Genomic DNA, 19,687 nt, shown 5'->3' with positions numbered 1-19,687 from the left:
GGCAGCAATTATTAATTATATTTTTAATTTAATTGAAAATATATGCTCTCCACCTCAAATTAGTAGTGACTTGCCCCTGTACATTATACTTTTCCTAATAGCAACATAGTCCTATGTAACTCCATTCTAGAAAAATTTTCGAATTGAAATTACTTGATTTCCGGCCTAAAGCGAAAGTACTTATATATTTAATCGGGGCGTCCTGCCCATAAGTTTTCCTTATCTGGTCTCGACTTTCATCTATCAAACATCATTCTTCAGAATAAGAAAGAAGAGCCAGACGGACAACAGTGAGAATTTATAGGTTTAAAATTTTTTTAAATTGCAGCCCAATAATAATAAAAACAGATATTAAGATTAAAAAAATATTACAAGTAAAAATTTCATTATTTTTAAGTATATATAATAATAGTAAATTAATTTATATAAAAGCACATTAATTATCTAAAATAAAGTAAAGATATCTTAAAATTTCGTTTATTTTATTCTTCTATATAAAGTAATTCTTAGCAAGAAATAAATCACAATACAAACTCATATCTTCTTACATAAATAAATATTCAAGCACATTTTATTAAATTAATTTTCCAATAAATTAATGTTTGATATTTAATATAAAATAAATAATAATAATAAATTTGAAAAAAAGCTTTATTTCTTAGCAAAAACAACATAAGGATATAAAGTTTTCATCTCGAAATTATAGCACAAACCTGAAAGAGTAGAAGGACGAAGTGAATTGAATGAAGATTTTAGTCTATCCATAATTTCTTTTCTTGATGACATACTATTACATGACTGAATCTTTGTAGCTCTACAGAAAAGTGAAATCAATAAATCCAGAAAAATACAGTAAAAATCATATTTTAGAAAATAAAAGTGAGGTTTTTGAATGGAAGAAAAAATACATTTCATTTTCAAAATGAGTGTATTAAAATACTTAAATTTGTTGATAATATAATTTATTATTAATCAGATGAATTTAGGTTATCGCAGATTTAAGAAAAAACTTTAAAAAAAAATAACTCTGTAAAAGTTCTTCAAATTTCGATTCATTGTAGTAGAATATTTGGTTCTTCCTTCTAACTGTATTTTAAAATTTTTTAAATAAAAATTTTAATATAAATGCTTTCTTCCTAAAGTAGTCCAGCGACGAGTTGCGTAACTTTAACTTTCCGGGCGAAAATACTTAAAATTGTGTATGGCTCTATCTGTACCATATTTTACTAAAAATGCTTTTATATTTTGGTAATTATTATAAAATGACAAAAGGCTTAATTTTTAGGGAAGAGATGAGTTTCAGGAAAATTGCAAATGCTAAATAACCAGTAAAATCTTCATTCAGTCCGACCCCACTGGAGATAGGCACTTGACACCTGGAATCTCTATCTCTATCATCCTCTCTCCATCCTCTTGATCTTTATTCATCAAAATTTAACAGCGTCAATGTCATTAATATACAAACCTCCCAGTAAAATTTCAGAAATTTTCGGCAGAAAGTACAAGAGTTATTTAGCTTAAAATTGGGGGCACGATTTTGTTAACAAAATCGTGCCCCCAACACACACTAACAGTCATACATACAGAAAAAATTTCCAATTTATTTGCATTCCTTGACGTGTCAAGGTGTCCTGAATCCAAAAGTATAAAAATCTTTGGAGGAAGTTATTCTTTGACTGTTCGCTATACTTTCCCTCTGTTATATATAACAGCCGGGAAAGTAATTAGATTTTTCTAAGCTTCAGATTAGTAACATCCACTTTAATTGGGCCTTGGAATTAAAATAAATTTTTAAAATTTCTTAAATGATGAAAATTATACAGAAAATTTAAATTAACACAAACTAGACTCACTTTTACGATTTAATAAATTTGTTATTATTGTGTAAAATGCCATCTTTTAACATTATTCTAATGTATTATATAGTAAAATCGTATTTCCAGGCACGTTATTTCAGTCTATGATATTAAACTAATGGAAAATGCAACGGTTCGCTTTACGACGAATTTTCAATTGAGTCGTTAAAAGAGAGAAATACTACTTATGAAGAATGGAAAGTAGCTCTTCTTTATATTGAAATAAAGAAATTTGTAAATTTTTAACATTCTTCATTAGCATGTTCAAATGCACACATATTGAGAATAATGTTTAGGAAATCGTATAAAATGGCAAATATTCGTCGTATTTTTAAAAGTTGAAATATAATTAAAAATTGCATGCCGGCATTAAATTAAAAATAATAGACCTTTATATAATTGACTAATAACACGTTATAAGAAAGAATTTCCTAAGAAAAAAACGAAGATATTACAGAAAAAATATTATAAGTTGATGTGAGATCTTTATAGTGTACATAAATTGGCATACAAAAGTTAAAAATATAGTTTATAAAAGCCTATTTTTACTTTAATTAAACTAATTATTAAAATTATATTTATCTTTTTCTCTATTATAACATTAAGCAATAAAACAATAACAATTAATGCACAAGTATATAAGTAATTAAGCAAATAACTTACTACATATTTTATGCAGATACAATACATATAGTTAATTATTAAATTTTGATTAGAAAAGAATTTCATTTTATCTTAATACAATTTCTTGTATTTTTATTAATTAATTACAAATATCAGATTCAAACTTATAAAATTACAGTATGATTTCTTTACTTGACTTCTCATTTTTAATAATTCAAAATTAAATCAAATTATTAATTAAAAAGTATAATTTTATTTACAAAAACCTTCATTCAAAACAATATAAAATTAATTTTATCATCTTTAGACATAGGCTTATTAAATTTTTAAACAATTACGGTAATAAATTATATATATAAATATATGAATATAATTAATTAATTAATGTATATTAAAATTTAATTTATGAATATTTTAAAAGCAGAAAAAAAATTTTTTATCCTAATTTAATTCATCACAAAAATAATTATCAGGGAGGTTTAATTAACAAAGAATAAGTAGAAATAAATGAAAATTAAACTGAATTTTATCTTAATTTACAAGAGATATATTTTCAGAAAATATGAATCATTTACTCATATTTTTTATTTTAAGAAGAGAGAAGAAAAATTCTCCATATATTTAACATAAATGTCGACATTTTCTTCATTAATATTCCATAATATTTCAGTCTAATTCAATTAAATCTAAAAATTGTATTTTCCAAATGAATAATCATGAAAATAAATGTCTATTATTTTTAAGGCAGAAAAATGATTTCTTCTTAGTGAAATTTAAGTGGGAATAAACCATAAAAAATATATTAGATTTATTTACTTACATTAGCAAATAAATTTAAAACAATTTTATTATTATTTCTCATTAAATAAAATTAATAAAATGAAATAAAAACATTTAGGAAATTATTATTTTTGTTATTATTATTGTTTTCAAATATAAGTTTCAGTATGTTATGTAAATAATAATCACGCGTTTGTTTGTCTGTTCGCTACATTTCTGGTAAACTAGCAGTATTTTAAATATTCTCTTTGTTAATTAATACTCCTATCTTGGTTGCTTGTTGTTCTCTATTATATGTATTTTCTTTAAACAATGTTGCCGTTGAGAACATATCACACAGGAAACACTTTCAGAAGAAAAAGTTTGGTTTATTGGTGTGAACGGATATGCAATTCGGGCTTAACGCCCCTCTTCTGTCCTATTCATTGCATATTTATCAGCAAATTGATTACAGGTTTACAAATTTACAGAATGCATTGAAAAAATTAGGATACAATGGTTTATACAATAAACTTAATTACCTGAGATAGTGACAGTTAAACCAACATGACATGTGAAATAATAATAGTTTATGTTCTCTGTACATCTCACCAGAATTATTTCACACCCTACAGGTATTCCGTTATTAATTTTATAAAAATTCTACCTGTTATTATTTACTTAATTTTAGTTTTAAGTTTACCCCTTTTTATTTTAGCACACGTTATACGGTCCTAATGTGTATAAGTGTAAAGCCGAAAGAATTTTTAGTTCCATTTTCCCCTCCTTTTCAACCACGTGTATATTTTCTTACGAGTCATGTTGGTTTAACTGTCGCTATCTCAGATAATTAAGTTTATTGTATAAACCATTGTATCCTAATTTTTTCAATGCATTCTGTAAATTTGTAAACCTGTAATCAATTTGCTGATAAAAATGTAATAATAGGACTGAAGAGGGGCGTTAAGCCCGAAATGCATATCCGTTCACACCAATAAACCCACCTTTTTCCTCTGAAAGTGTTTCCTGTGTGATGTGTGATCAACGGCAACATTGTGCTAAGAAAATACGTAATACTCCTCTCTCTCCTACAGTTCGGTTGTCTGTAAGTTTAATTTATTAGTAAATAAAATTTGCTAGAATAATGACATTTTTTTAAATATTAGAATATTAATGAAAGAAATTATGTATTGAACTAAGTTCGAAACTTGATAGGAATCGAACTCACATCTTCTGTTTTAATTAGGCTGCAATTTGAAATAAATTTAGACCTATAAATTCCCGCTATTGTCTGCGTGTTTGTCCTTCCTTAATATCGAGAACTGTACTAAATAGATGAATCGAGACCAGATATGGAAAGCTTATGGGTAGGAGACCCCGATTAAGTATATACGAACTTCCGGTTTAGACCGGAAGTCAGGTGACTAATTCAATTTTCCTAGAACGGAGTTATGTAGATGACTAGCATGACTCTTGTTATCAGGAAAAGTATGACGTACAGGAGCAAACACTACTAATTTGAGATCGAGAGCATATATTTTAAGTTAAATAAATTTAAAACATTATTAAAAATCGCAGTCCGGCATTGTGACGATGTCACAATAATTTTTGCACGTATTTACTTAATATATATATGCAGGCACAAAATAAACAATACGCCGCTTTCTTAAGCAGCGTCCTCTTCTTCATATTTGATTTAAAATAAAACAATATGATAATTATCTCAATTATTCTAACACTATGTATAATTTTCTACCCTCTTTTTTATTACTATTTTATGCTTTAAAACATGAAAAATATTAGATTATAATACAGAATAGGCCCAAAAGGCAGTTAACCTTTATGAAGACTAAATTGCTGCCTTATTTATATACTTTATTACTTAGAACTATGAAAGAAATTTCAAAATGTTCTCTCTCTGTCTCTCTCTCTCGTCCTTGATCAATACAATGTTTTGACACAATTTCACAAATTGCTGACTTTCTTGCGAAAAGTGCTGAATTGCTTACAGAATTAAGGTTAACAGATTTATGGGCCATTTTCTATATCAATTTTTTAACAGGTTAAAAACGTGATACTTTAATGTCTTAGAAATTAACAGAAACTAGAGAAAATTTGCATATATTCAACAGTCTGTTTATACATGTAGTGATGCTAGTATTAATTAAACAGTGCATTAATGCTGTTTCTGCTATTCCACTGTTCAGTGTTCAATAGATTCTAATTAAATCAACGGAAAAATTTTAACAATTAAAACTAAAAATTATTAAATACTGTACTTTATTTATTTTTTATTTTTAAAAATTATGAAGTTTAACTTTTATAATAAAGATTCGGGTATATTTGAATGTAAAGGGTGGATATGACTACCGTATAATACTTTAACCATTCGAATTTCATAGAAATTTAGTCATTACTCATCTTGGAATCAATAATTTCGGAAATCAAGTAGTAAAATATTCAAATTTTATAAAATTTTAATAAATAAATATTGAAAGATTAAAAGTGCAAAATTGATAATATGATGCGAATTTTTTAATAAATAAATAAAATATTTAAAATTGAAGGTAAAGAACAAGGGTTCAGTCCCTTTCATTTAAGAATATATTCAGAATTAATAAAAATATTCTTCGTAATGGATAATGAACTTTTACAAGTAAGTTATAATGAATATCCAAAAATTACAGTTTATGTTTTTATTTTATAAGAAAGACTCACTTATAACAGCATCAGAAACATTTATAGGGGTGCAATTTGAAGAAATTTTAGACCTATAAATTCCCACTGTCGTTCATCTGTCTGTCTTTCCTTAATCTTGAGAACAGTGTTAGAGATAAACGTTGAGAAAGAGTATGAAAATATATAGACGGACGGTCCCCGATTAATTATATAGGAACTTCCGCTCTAAAATGGAAGTCACGTTTAACTTAATTCAAAAATTTCCCGAGTGTGAAGTTACATAGATGACCGGCGTGACTCTTTTGTTGTCAGGAAAAGTATGCTATACAGGGGCAAGACACTACTAATTTGGAATCGAGAGCATAAGACGTATTTTAAATTAAATAAATTAAAAATATGATAAAAAATTGCTGCCTGGAATTGTGACGATTTCACAATAATTTTGTGCTCGTTATTTTTGGACAATCTTCATAATTTGTTACTTAAATAAAATATTATAACTTTCATACATACAAATGAATTTTTATAAAATTTTTTATTTATTTTCTACATTTACAAATACTTTAAACAAAAAAATAATATAAATTAATTTTATTTGTTATAAAAATGATTTTCAGTTATCAATATACTGGCATGTAGTGTGTGAGAGAGTGATTAATAAATGCAATTGTTAGAGTCATTAGATCGTAAAGACCTTTTATGGTCTGACGAGTTTAGCAACTGATTGATTAGTCAACCTTTAAGTTTAAAGCATTGGAGTAAAGGGACAAACACACACACGCACGACTCTCACTTTATGAACATAATAAACTATCAACAAATAAATCGTTCTGAAAGATTGAGAGCAAATCGATCAACAGCTTCTAGCTATAAATCTTAAATCTTTAATTAATTTCCATTTGAAAAGAAAGTTAAATAACTCTCTCTCATCTACCTATCTTTCTCCCTCTTACAAATACTTTTAATAATGATTTTAACGTTGATTTTATATTTCAAATTAGTTAAAAATATAATTAATAATTTGCTTTATAATTATTATATGTAAATTTAAGTTAATTTTTCTGTAATGATTTTATTGTAAAAATTTCCCAATTAATGAATAAACTTTATAATTTATACATTAATTTATGCAAACACGTGACTTTATATATTAAAGAAAATAAAAATAATTTATTGTGCCATGCCATTGTCAAAATGTCCAGCTTCATCTTTAAATTTTAAAAGTCTTATGATATCCGGTTCAGATTGGAAGTTTGTATACAGTTAAGTTTTCTATATCTGGTCTCGATTTTCACTTATCTAACTCGATACAGCCCAAAAATTCTAAAATGAGTTCGTTTCCTTTCTATTTGTAATGATTTCTCTGTTCTAAAAGGTTAATTTTTATTTTTCATGCGTTAAAATTTACATTTTAATAGTTTGTTTATTCAATTTAAAATATATGCTTTCCACCTCAAATTAATAATGGCTTGCCCTGTACATCATACTTTTCCTAATAACAACAGAATCCTGCCGGTCACCTATGTAACTCCATTCTAGAAAAAAAATTTGAATTGAAATCACGTGATTTTCGGCCTAGAGCGAAAGTTTTTATATAGTTAATCGGGGCCTTCTTTCCATAAGCTTTCCTTATCTGGTTTCAACTTTCATCTATCGAACATCGTTCTTGAGATTTAGAAAGGAGAGAGAGACGGACAATAGTGGGAATTTATAGGTCTAGAATTTTGTCAAATTGCATCCCAATGATTTAAAAAATATATAACAAATTTTATATAGAGTAAAACCTGTCAAAATAGAAACTTGAATAAAATGGAAACGTATAATATATCTCATATATATGAGATGTTAAGTACTAGTGTTAATGAGTGGTGTAATGTGATAAAACAATGGAGTAAATATTAAAAATGAAGATATTTGAAAGTAATGTGATAATTCATGGAGGAGGTTAGAATTTCATACTTGTCTAAGAATTTACATTACGATTTATTTTACATTTAAAACAATATTTTTATAGAAAATTTTTCCTATACTTCTCAATATGAAAAGGGTATTTGTACTTTTTTCACACATATAAAGATCAATCCTTAGAAAATTTCATTTTTCTTTGAGCTCAAATGATAAACATTAAAGCAAATTCTGAATATAAAAAATGCAAATATCATGATGAAAAAATGTAATATGTAAATAATAAAACAAATAAAACGTCTAATTTATGACATAATATAGAAATTAAATAGTTTAAAAGAAAGTTTATTCTACGTTTACTAGTAAAAAGATAACTAAGAAAATTGAGATATTGAAATGTAAATTTGTATTTTTATCACTTCCTTAAGTTTCAAATCTCTTTATTTTATCATTCTTCATGCTTCATCCCTAGCAGATTGTCATTAATCAAAGCAAATATTAAACGATATTACACACAGTATACTGTATGTTTGTCGAATTACTAAAAGCTGTAATTTAAAGTGACAATATTATGAAGAAATTTAATTACATTTGATATATAATCTTGATTTACGAGTGAAGATTTGAAGGAGTTAACAAGTTGTTTGCTTAAGTCTTCTGATATTACCTATTTCCAGCTACAAAAACTCACAATAAAGACCAAATAAGTGATGGGTTATTAATCTTTATTGCTTTCCTTATTTCTATATTTCTAAGCTATTTATATCGAACGTTTATCCCCGATCAAGATAACTGAGTTCTCTTCCTTCTGACATTTTCCATGTACAATAATAATCCCACTAAGACATTCATTCTCTGCTCAGTATTTATTTTCACAGCTAATTTTATTACCTAATTCTCTTTGGAAACTTAAATTTCTCAAATGAAAAAAAAATAACTTCTAGTATTGTTTCTTGTAAACAATTCTTGGACATTTAAAAGAAGAAATGATTAAAGAATATATATTTTTCGCCTATTCTTTGCAGGCTTATACATTTTTATTGTCATTCTTTAATCTCTATAACGGAGTTAGATATATGAAAATCCAGACTAGATATGAAAATCTTAACTTAAATTATAAAAATATGATTAAAAATTGCATCCCGGCATTGTGACGACATCACAATAATTTAATGGTTATTAGTACTTTTATCGAATAATTTGGACATGTCCTGTAGAAGATTATGTAGTTACATTTACAACTAGGTGCATTAGACAACGTGATTCTTGAGGCCTTTTGCAACTGAATTTGTATCTTATTGCTTAATATCAATACTTTGAAGATCAACAATGACTCTATTTGCCAATTTTTTCTTCATAAAAGGAAGCGTGCTGCTGGATATGCATTGTAAACTGATGCTTTCAAAACATGACCGGGCTGGAAAAATCTAGCCGGGTCAAGTTCTGAAACCATAGGGACCACGGAACAGGGCCACATTTCCTTATCCATTAGTTATCAAACTACTCTGTCAATCACTGTTACGTGTCTGTCCAGGAAGAAGCTGGCATGGTATCCAACCTGCCAATTTTGAGACAGTTGACAATGATAAATAGAAAATGCAATTTTAAAATGTATCATATGAACAGATATGAGGCAAAAATAAGTTGAACTACATACGAGTTATCGTAATTTTGACCTAAGATGACAAAGGTGTAATTATGTAATTTCAGTTAACATGTATAATTTATTTATCATTCGAATTAAAGGATTTATTGTGAAAGATGCCTTGAAATTTTTATAATTCAGATGATAGTTTTTTGTTTTATTTTAGTTTAACCTACTCTTTTATGCTAACTTTATGACTCTTAATTATTCTTATCAATCTTATTTAAATTATTTTGTCTTGTAATGAATGATACTTTTAGAATAGAACAAAGTTGCTATGTTTATAAATTCTTTGAAATTTTGGAATTTTAATCTTTTATTACTTCTTAAAAGTAGACGAATGTGGATCCTGATCATTTTTATTCTTTAAAATACTTTGTTCTTGCACTTTTAAACTCAATTTTTTATTGAATTCATCTAATAAACAGCTTTCTTAATATTTATAACTTAGAACTAGGTTTATCTACTCTATTTTTCTAACATTTACATAGAAACTAGTGGCTTACAGCAATAATATAGAATGAATTTTCTATTAATTTTATTTTGATTAAGTATTATGCTCAACATTTTACTGAAAATTATTCTTACAAGCTCGTGAGAGATTATAATTTAACAAAAAAAATCAAACTTATGATTATGTATTGTTTATTTAATTTTCAAATGTTAATTGTATAAAATCAATACTTATATAAAAATAATTATAATCATTTGATATTTATATATATATAATCAAGACGAGTTTATTATTATTATCATTATTATTATCATTATTATTATCATCAGTGCAGAGCCCAAACGGTAAGGAGTTGAAAGTTGAAATTTGGTACACAGTTAGGGTACGTCACGAGGACGCACACTAAAAAGGGATTTTTCGAAATTCCTCCCCACGGGGGAGAGGGACAGGATTAAGTCTTAACACTTCCATCAACAATGGAAGTGCCAACAATGGAAGTGTTACGTAACAATGAAATTGTTAAGAGAAAGCGACGTGCAAGACGCAGATGCAGTTTTTTTCGTTTTTGCGGGAAATCGAACATATTTTTAGACCCATCTAACAATTCTCTAATTAGTCTAGAAACAGGGGGACCCAATTCTTGCATTCTGTGAAAACGAGTAAGGTTGACTATCACGTAATAATCTTAATCTTCGCTACTGTTACTTTTGCCCGAGCAACGCCGGGCCTACCTGCTAGTTTTAATATAAAGGAAATGTCTCTTATACCGAAACAGTATAATAAGACACTGTCGATTGCTGATTTTGCTTCTATGCCAATCTTTATGTTAAAGCATTAACTTTTTATTAACCACTCTTTATTGCCATAGTATTTAAGCAACATAATAAAACAAACGAACTAAACTTCATTTTATACAAATCGCAAATCCTTGTTCATTCAGGAGATTTTCGAGATTGCCAATAAACATTATTATGCTTAAAAGAATGACATTTTACAACTAAGTTCTAAATTTAATTGCTCCAATTTGCAAAAAAGAACTTTATTTTTTATCTTTTCAAGTCGAAAATCACCACTACTAAGTTAATTTATATGATGACCATGTTTACGTTACTTTTCCTAAGAATTTCAACTTATATTTCGACTAAGAAATTTTATGATTTCTTGATGAGGCTAATGGATTAGAGTGATGTTGATGTACCTTAAAAGTGATTCTCATAATTTTGTATTTATTTCTTTTAAACTATATTTACCATAATTTCTATTTATTTCTTTAACGTAATTATTTTTAAACCTTTCTTACACGTATCGTGATGTAATCAACTTCGCCAGTTCCATTGTGTTGAGAGAAGTTTTTATGAATATTAATTGAAAGCGTTTTAAATATTCTCAGTTAATATTCATGAAAACCTCTCTCAACACAATTCAGAATCTAATCATCACCCTTATTGGAAGATGATCAGATTCTGAATCCAAGCTTCAAAAAATGACTCTTGGATTCTGTTTATATTTATGGTGATCTCGATTATCTCAATGTTTTATTATAAAGTTTGTTATAATAAATTTTAAAATCAAGTATCTATTTACACAGAAAGATATTTTGTCAATACTTCAGTTTTGAATTAAATGCAATAATTATTTTACCTTTGGGTGATTTTTCTGAATTTTCTCTCGTGATTCTGACTTCTAAGATAACGTTTAACCATAAGAATGAAAGCTTATTAATTTTTCAATTAATTCTACAAGTTCATTTACGACTTGTGAATTCAGTAATAAAATTTCGTTAATTGACTATTTATTTCTTACAAAAGAGTCTAAAAATATTTTAGAATCTTATTTTGTTCATTTATTAATTTAGAGAAAATTTCTAAAATATTTTTGACATTTAAAAAAATTGTTGTATTGATTATAAAAGTATTGTATATCGAATTTTAAAATTAATTTCATTTTTTGTTTTTGTATAAATTTTTTTCCTATTTTATTTTATTGCTCTGCAATTTGAAAAAAAATTGTAGATCTATAAATTTCCATTGTCGTCTGTCCGTGTGTCTGTCTGTCATTCTAGAATCTCGAGAACGGAGCCAGACAGATGAAAGAGGTCACAGCTGTGGAAATCATAGGAACAATAGGCTCCGAACAATTATATAATAACTTCCGACTTCTCTAGATCGAAAACTCATTTTAATTCAAATATGTTTTCCAGAATGACGTTACATAGATAACCTGCGCGACTCTGTTGTTATCAGGAAAAGTATGATGTACAGGGGTAAGCCTCTACTAGTTTGAGGTGGAGAGCATATAGTTTAAATGAAATAAATTAAAAATATGAATAAAACTTTCAGCCGGGCGTTGTGATGATTAGGGTTTTTCTAAAGAACTCGTGTTCCCGGCTGTTTTCTAATCCTGGGAAGTTCTTCTCATCCTGGGAAATCCCGGAAATTTCTTAAATGTTCACCTTTTTCTTATTTTGTGTTAAGGTTGAGGAAATTTTGCAAATAGAAAGTATAATTAGCTGATAAACTCTCAGAATCCATTTGTATTTATTAATTTTAAGTCTGTCTATTGGTTTTTTAAATTTTACTTCGTTATGGCATGTCGCAGATTGTTAATAATGAATATGTAGCCTATTTATCAGGAAAAGTATGATGTACAGGGGGATGTACAGTATGATGTACAGGACTGAAAATTATTTACTTTTCAAAACCTGAAATATCTTGAATAATTATTCAAAATATTTCACTCATGTTGTCTTCATTTTTAACCATGCTCAATAGCTTCAATACCTGCTTTATGCCAGATTGGGGAAATTGGGCGAAGATACAAACGAGTATGAAGTTTTTATTCATAATCCTGATTTTTTTAAAACTTTCCGCTCTGTGGGCACTAAAAAGATTTCTTTTTGCAAGCCCATTATGGATTCGGCCAGGCCCGATGGAACGATCGTGTGGTGAGGGACGGGGCTGGACATATCCGGACGAATCCCCCCCAAAAAATCCCTGGGGATTATTCGACCCGTCCGGATTCGATCCCGGGTCTCCCAGAGCGGTAGGCTGCCACCTTAATCACTCGTCCATCCGGCCTCATAAACCTGATTATTAAAGCCAAACGAAGTGCCGAATTATCGGGATATAAGCTAAATGCCACTATTAAAGCAGTCGAGGTAGACAAATCAAGAATACTTGAGAGCAAAAGAAGTACTGCAAGGCATGTCGAGAACGAACTAGAAATCTTCGAGGCTATAGGTGAGAAACCACATAATATCTATCTTCTCTTAAATGCATTAAAGACGATTTCACCACATCAATTGCGTCGGAAAGGGCATTCTGTGTAGCAAGATTTTTCATTATTAAAATAAGAATTAGATTGAGTGATGGGAGTATCGACCATCTTTGATTTTAAAATCTTATTATAAAAATTTACAATAATATTTTGTATTATGTTTTATTTAAAAAACGAAAATTACCTTCTAAGTTAGAAGTTTGATCTAAGTTCATTTTTCTCTTTAAATTTTTAACTCAATTCAAATTTTCAACTCAATTTTTTTGTGGTTGTTGTAAGCAGTTTCCAACAAACTTTAATAATTTTTTTCTATTTCTGAAAATTTCTACATAATTCAAAGGTAATTTTTAATACATATTTTACACAGCATTATTAATATTATTATTTTGGAGGTTGCACAACGTATTAAATTACTTTTAAAAATTATTATATCATTCGATTTTAAAATTTATTTTATATCCAGGGATCCCGGGACAAGCAAAGGACCGGGAAATGAGAAACCCTAGTGACGATATCACAATAATTATTTTCTAATCAAATATTATTCATTATTTATCAATTTATTAATATAATTATCTAAGAATATTTTCTATAAGTAAAATTTTTTAGTATTAATTAATTAATATTTTAAAATCATTTTATAATTCTATTTTTAATAATTTTCTTCTCCTTTGATGTATCTTTATTTTCAACAATTTCTATTTAAACAATTCTTGAAAGAATAATTTTTCTCTTACATTTTTAAAAACTATACATTCTATGAAGACAGTTTGAGCTTTAGAACCCAATTTCTTTTATTAAAATTCTTACTTTTTATACAACTTTAATACATTTAATTTAAAATGTAATTTCGGTAGCAATATAATTACAATTTGCTTTAAAATTTTCAGAAATTTAACATTTAAACTACATACCTTCAGGCATTTGAAAATGTACAGTGATAATTAATAAATGTCCATTAAAAGTGCTCAGATATAACGAAGACGGACATTCTTACAGTGTTATTGTAGCTCTTCATCTGTAGCTAGCTCTGCATTAAATTTATGTATGGGTCTTTAGAAAATAAGCACCCTATTGACTTCCAAAACTCTATAGGAAGAACGGAGAAGAAACTGAATACATGTGAAAAAATGATAAGACAAAGAAAGTGAGCAGAAAGAGAGAAGTGAAGACGAAAGGACACATGTATAAGACCTAAGCTATAACCGAACCTTAGATGATAAATACATGTTACTTTAAACTTATATCCCGATCTAAACACAAGCCACTAGTCATGTTAAACTGCATTTTAAATTAGAAAATCTTTACACCTGTTTTTTTATAGTAATGCTAACTCCATTCTAAATACTATTCTAGTGATCTTAGTCTATTCTAAATACAGATATAGCAATTTAAATCAGTCTTAACATGTCTAAAGAATATCGGGTATTCCAAGTCTTTCATGTTGAAAATGACGAAATATGTAGAAATTATATTAAAAATCCAAAAGTAGAACTAGTAACAACGAACATAATTATGTGAAACGAATAAATTTGAAGTAGATCTCAGAAATAAAGATCTTGAAAAAGAAGTTTCCGAAAACACCAGTAAAAACTATTTTAAATAAATACTATAAATTATTTTCCAAAGTTAAATATGATATTGGTTGCATAGGTTTGGAACAATGCAACATTCTCTGAAACATCAAAAACATTTGGATAAACAAGTAGAAATTTTACGTAAACACAAACTTGTACAACAGTTTAACTCACCTTACTCATTCTTGTAACGTTAGTGATTTAAAAAAATGAAGGAGAAAAAACTAAATTGTACACTAAGTACAAAAATTTAAATGGGATTGTAATACCTGAAGAGCAATTATTTATTGTGATGTCGTCAGAAGCACTTAAAAACATGATATTCTCTTTCATCTTTTCCATTTTGCTTAACTTTCGTTTTTCTTTTGTATTCTGTCTCTATGAATATCTTTATTTCAATCAAGATTTACGGAAAATAACCAAATAAAATTAAGGTTGTGATTACCTTTTTATTCAAAAGTTTATTCTAACTTTAGAAAGTTGATAATTAACTTTTTTTCTATTATTAGAAATTTTACTTTCGTTCAGTTATTACAGTTTGTTCGATGTATTCAGATTCCAAAAATTCACTTGAGAAGTTAAAAGGTTGATTTAGATTCTAAACTCTGTAAAATACATAAAGAGCTTAGAATTTTATGAATTGTACAGGATCCTTTCATAAAATTCCTATCGGATATTATTATTAAATTATATTTAAAGATATTTTAAAAGAAAATCAATCTATATAAAAGTTGTAAGGTGTTAATCTAATAAAATTTAAAGGTTAAAGTTTGTAAGTTTTTTATATTACATTTTATATGATATCGTTCTATAAATTAGAACATTTACACAACTATTTAACAAAAATATCGAATTTTAAATATTAGAGAGACAAAATTTTCCTTCTAAGAACTTAAATCTCTCCTGTAGTAGATATAATTATTTTCTTGATATTCTGAATAAATTAAATGATGGAAAAATATTCTTAAATTAATCAATTGAGTATATACAAGCGTATTCTTTTCTTCATTATTATCTAATTTTTTTATCTTCAGAATGCAGATAGATTATAGGAAGAGGGAAGTTTTTCTAATTGCATAGGTACTGCTTGAAATAAATTATACTGAGGAGGAGGAGAAGAGGAGAATGAAGAGGAAGAGGAGATTGAGGAGGAGGAGGATAAAGAATCCTTCAATTAAATGAATACTTTTTAATTAAAATACTTACTTTGGCTATCAAAAAATCATAGAATAGCTTTGATTTAACATTGGTTGATTTGTATATGGCAACACGACACGTGGCAATCTGCCGAGGGGGATGCCTCCCGGGGAGGACTTTCTATAGGAAACTGGCTCCTATTTAGGTGTTACTAACGTGAGTAAACCCAGAAAACTTCACGTGGCACGTGCTTTGGCAGATGCAAACCCATGACATACCAGTGTTTATCGTTTATTCACTCGTTTAGTATAGGCACGATTTAACATTGAGAAAAATCATTTCTGAAAATTACATCACTAAACGAGTCTTTAAAAAAGAATTAATAAGAAAAATAATAAAAATAAATATATATTTAAAAATTATTTAGAAAAAAACTATAAAATGTAATTAATAAATTAACACTTTAGCCAATACTTTACACGTTTAAAAATAATTTTCACATAAATTTATAATATCATCAACTTAAAGAATATTTTAAAATTACATTTAATTAAATTCTAGTTAAATAGATATTTCAATATGAATTATAAATAATCAAAAGCAAACAAAATCTTAACAGTATAACAATTGTTATGTACAAAATTAATTAAAACTACACACTAAAATCTGTGTTAAGTAAATACACATCTCCATATTCATTTAATTATTGTAATGACATCAATTTCTAAGTTCAGTATTTTATAAATAAAATAAATATAATATTTTAAAAATATTTATTGAAATTAATTTATAAAATATTTCAAAAACTTAATTGAAATATTTGCTCAAATATAATGATTTAAATTCTAAATAAAAATAGAATAAATTAATACGATTTTCATGAAATATTTTAAAAATATATTTATTTATAATAAATTTTATTTTTAAGTTTTTAAATTACTTATTTTTGTATAAATTTTTACTTTTAACTTTCAAATTTTTTGAATTGTTTTAAATTATAATTAAGGAAATTATAACAAAATAATAATATAATAACTCTTAAACACACTTTAAATAATATATTAAAAAATTAAAATATAATTTTTATTTTTAATTTTAAATTAGTTTTATCAAGATTGGAAAAGAAGAAATTTTTAAAAATTGTTTTAAATCTGTATAAAAAATTAATTTTTAATAAATAATATTTAAAAATATATAAATTTTTTCCGTTTTATATGAATTAAATTTATGAAATTTAGAAAAACAGGACATAAAGATAGAAAAAATAAAGACAGAGCTTTATTCTATAAGTATTTAAAGACTTATTTAATTTAAAATATGTGTTCTCGATCACAAATTAGTAGTGTCTTGCCCCTGTACAGCGTACTTTTCCTGATAACAAAAGAGTCAAGTTGGTCATCTATTTAATTCAGTTCTGGGGAAAATGTTTTAATGTTTCAATTATAACCACGTGACTTCCATTCTAGATATATTGGGTCCTTCAGCACCTACGATTTCCCTATCTGGTCTCAAATTACATCGATCTAACACCTTTCTAGATATTGAGGAAGGACAGACAGACAAACGAATGACTGGAAATTTACAGGTCTACAATTTTTTAAAAATTGCAGCCCAAAATATGATTTAAAGTTGCAGCCCGGCATTCTGACGATGTTACAATAAAAGTAATTATTTTAAAATAAATAACGTTTAAGAAGTTTCGTATTTTAAAAGAGGTATTTTTTAACCATAAAATTGATGTATTTTATGAATTTTCTACCATAAATTTAAAAAAATCAGGTCAATAAAATAAGTGTGTAAAACAACTTTCTCAGTAATAAAATGAGTTAAGAACATAAAATTTAAATGAAAGTAAAGAAAATCTTTTACGATCTTTTTGGTATCATGTTTTACTAATTATGGTAAGAGGAATTCTCGTTTATTTTTAGTTCTATTTTACGTTATACTCATCGATTCTCAATGATTTTCCTTTATTTTCTTATTGTTCTCATTCATTATTAATGTCTCATCACTAATGAGAAATAGATTTTTAAATTTAATTTAATAAAAACCCAGTTTTTTTATTCATTAAATTTTATCAGTTTTTTAGGAGATTTTTCTGAATGTAGAACATTAGGACAACTGGTACACAAATTCTGATGTTTATTTGTTAGCCAGTATATAAAGATTCAAAGGGAACAAAATGGCGAAAATAAACAAACATCATAAGTCACGTGACATGTTCTCTATCATGGTCATTTACATTTCGGTGGCCATGCTTCTATCCAGAATATCTCTGTAACGTTTTCTGTATCTTTTCAAAACTTGTAAAGCTTGTATTTGAACAATATAAAACTTTAGCCTGTACATTAGTTAACTGACTTTTACTTTAGTATATATATATATATAATTACTTCATATTTTTTTGTTAATATATATCAATGCTGCATAGATTGGAGTTACTGAAATGTTTTTGTAAATTGAATAATAATAATATTTTCTTTTTAAATGAATAACGCAATTTTATCTTTTTCGTTAATATCTGCATACTCAATGACGAAAATAGTTTCGCACCAAACAGGTGTTGGAATGAAATGAAAGTTTATTATTGCAAACGTAAAGACATTGATGATAATTAAGTAGTAATCGTCATAGAAAAAAAGCCAATTTCCTATGCAAAAACAATAAAATATAAATCAACTTATAGTATCTTGTAGAACCTTTTGTTGCCTGGATACATAGCAATATAGTACAGTATGAAGTTGTATCCTGCGACAAATTTCTCCATTATGTTGCAAATTTTGCCTCAGATCCCTTACACTCGTAGTTGGTCAAAGCTGACGTCCATCTAGTCCTAAAAATGCCCAATAGGCGTCAAATCTATAGACTGAATAGGTGAAGCAAGTATGGCAAGGGAGACATTCTTAACTGTGTTCGGCCAAGCATTATCTTGCTGGAAAAATGGCTACTTGGAACTCTCCTATCCTATCATAGGAGGGCTCCAAGTAGCCATTTTTTCAGGATTTCTTGAACGTACCGCTGTGTCATCAATGTCCTTCATACTGCTACTAAAGTGAGCTACTGTCATACGAGATGGCTTCCCAGACCAGCACGCTGAAAGTGGAGGCAATGACATATTGCCCTCACTTTCAGCGACCTCACTTTCTCTTACAACTTCAAATGTCTCTCAATACTGTAGTAAAAGTGAGATTGAAGTGTTCACCACTAACTTTCCACGGCTCACCATTCTAACACGGTGATTTCGTAGCGGTCCTGAAAAGAACCGTGATTCCGTAACGGTCGATTTTCTATTTCATGGCACCACTGCAAATGATCATGACGGTGTTTAAGTGCTAATGGTAGAATGCATAGTTGTCGTTATGCTTGCAAACTTCCCTATGTTAGTCATCTATCAATGGTATGGAAAAGATTCTGTAAAGAGACTTCCATTTGTCTCTTCATAGTCGGAAGAGACACTATTGCAGATGTTTCTGCTTGTTTTACAATTAGATATCTGTCTTGCGTGCTCAGAGCCTGTGGATGTGTGACTTGGCGTATCAACTTTTCTCAACACCTCGTCACAGTCGAGTCAGAATAATCCAGATGGCGGGAAATTCGATGAAACGGATATCCTTTCTCCCTCAGCACAATGATGCGGTCTTTGTCAAACTTCATCAGCTATGATTACACGTGACTTTGTCTTTGACTGCATCAACAAGGCTGGAGTGGCAAACAACACGTGTACTGAAAACTGTAAACACAGTGAGTTTCTATGAACTTTTTCATAGAATATTGG

The sequence above is a fragment of the Centruroides vittatus genome, unplaced genomic scaffold, assembly GCF_030686945.1.
Source record: "Centruroides vittatus isolate TY-2023 unplaced genomic scaffold, ASM3068694v2 contig_150, whole genome shotgun sequence".
Lineage (NCBI taxonomy): Eukaryota > Metazoa > Arthropoda > Arachnida > Scorpiones > Buthidae > Centruroides > Centruroides vittatus.
This window is presented reverse-complemented; position numbering follows the sequence as displayed.